Here is a 2,186-nt window from a genome sequence, read left to right as displayed (position 1 = left end):
TGCTTAAAATGACGGGCGGAGCCCGGTGAGTATATTTGGTACAGCATTTGACCTGCGCTCACACCCTCCCCGCCCCCAACTGCAAAAAATTAATCACCTCAGAAGCAGAGGGGACAACCACCTCGTCACTGTCCATCAAAAGGGTGGAAGGTGACATGCCGGGCCCCCCAGTGGAAACTCCACCCCCAACCTCCCCCCTATGGGAGGGATTGATTCCACTGAGCTAGGGTTGAACAGTGTGGATTCACCTCCGACCGCGATCCCGGACGAGGGTTTCCAACTCTTCAGGCAAGGAGGAAAAAATTTGAACATCACATTGAGCCCAGAACTTGACCAAGAAAGCAACCAGAGAAAGACCAAACATAGGGATCCATCGCCCCCCGGGGCGGTAATTTGACTGGCCTTTAAGGGGGGACCATCTACCATAGATAAAATAGGTAGTGAAATCTGCTGCCCCCCTCCCAAGAGGAAAAGTCCGCTAGACATGGTGCAGGGAAAAAGGGCATCCTGCACTACGTCTATTATGACAGGAACAACAAAACTATTGGCCCTGTGGTTAGGGCACTTTCCCACGAACAAAAATTACTATCACCCCAAAAATAAAATAGGGGGAATCGGTTCCGGGTTTTCAAAGGGAGGGCCCTGGGAAGCATGCATCTTCCAGGTTTTTTTTAAGCTCGGGAATTTAAAAAGGTCGGAAAATCTAAATAGATCATCATTGTAGGGGTTTGAGAACAGCTGCCCCCAAAAGATACATTCTTTGGAAGATACTACAGCTGAGTCCATTTGATTGTGGTGCTCACAGGGGTCTGCTAAGGTTCTCCCTGCACCCAAAATATTGCGGGGAAAAAAAAGCTTGTCTGTCACAAACAAAGGTTCCCCTAAAAGAAACGAGAAGGCTAACGACACAAAGACACGTCCCCATTGAAGAGGTAGGTTAGGTGTGGACACAAGGTTGACGTCTGGCAAAAATCCCCCCAAAAAACCGCCAGGAAAGTAATTTGGAAAAAAAGGGGGGAGGAAGAAGGGGGAAGGGGGGAAGGGAAAAGGGGTGGGGAAAAATAAATTTCAGGAGAAGAAAAAGGAGCGGTGTTTAAACCCAGTGCAGAGTAAAATTTGGGGTTAATAGTTTAGTGGTTTTTTAAAAGGGGGAAAAGATGGGATAAATCTTTTGTTTTGGTGGGGTTTTTCTCGGGCAGCAGGCTTACCCTCCCCAAAACGGGGGGGGCTGAAACTCTTGGTGTGTAAGGTATGAGTACCCTACGACTTTGATGTATGCCCAAACCCGGAGGTCGCGCCTGCGGGTTCTCGTGGGGAGTGGGTGAGGGGGGTGCAGTCGCATAATCCTTACACAAGAATTTTTGGTCCTGGGCCGGTTTAACCAATTCATGTGCCGGTTTGGGGGCATGGGAGGTAAGGGTAGGATGTTGGGGCCACACATGGAAAGGATAATGAATATGAGGGTGAGGTTATGGCGTCTGTAATCGGTGATGAGGGGGAAGTTTTAAAAGTGAGGGTGTAGGGCATTGCAAAGGGGGATTAAAATTAAATTGAAAAAAAAAAACCACACCCAAAACCCAAAAAAAAATAAACCAAATTTAAAAAAAACGAGAGACCAAACAAACAAAAAAATGAAAAGAACAAGGGATAGGGGGGGGGAAAAGGGGAAAATGAAGGGTAGGAGGGGGCTTCAAAAGGGTTTTGGGCCCGGCCAAAAAAAAAAACATCCACTTCTTTACCCTGCCAAAAAAAAAAGATCATGACCTAAACCCGTCCCGCGGGAAAAAGTTCGATGCCAAACACAGATTGTGTCGGTCTTTTACAGACCAACCCACGCCTTTATGTTCAAAGGGGAAACGAGAACTCTTGTGTGTTCAGATGTAAAAATCGATCCCCAATTTTGGTAGATTCCCCGAGTGCTGTACGGAACAAACGGATTTGGCTTTTAGTGTTCTGTTTTTGTAATGCATGGTGTGTCTGAGGATCGGTTTTTATCAATGCTTCGTGCATTTTGGCGTGGGGGGCACTTTTAAAACGGGGAAAGCGAATGTAAGGGGTTTTTACCAAGGGAAAATTTATTGATGTGCAAGTGGAAACGAAAGAATATCAAGGTTAAACCCGGGTGGTACAAAAGGTCTGATTTTTAGAGGTTTTTTGTGTCTGTCATAGGTGTTGAGGTAAATTCA

Source organism: Penaeus monodon, chromosome 17, assembly GCF_015228065.2.
Source record: "Penaeus monodon isolate SGIC_2016 chromosome 17, NSTDA_Pmon_1, whole genome shotgun sequence".
NCBI classification, from domain to species: Eukaryota; Metazoa; Arthropoda; class Malacostraca; order Decapoda; family Penaeidae; genus Penaeus; species Penaeus monodon.
Note: the sequence above shows the minus strand (reverse complement) of the source record.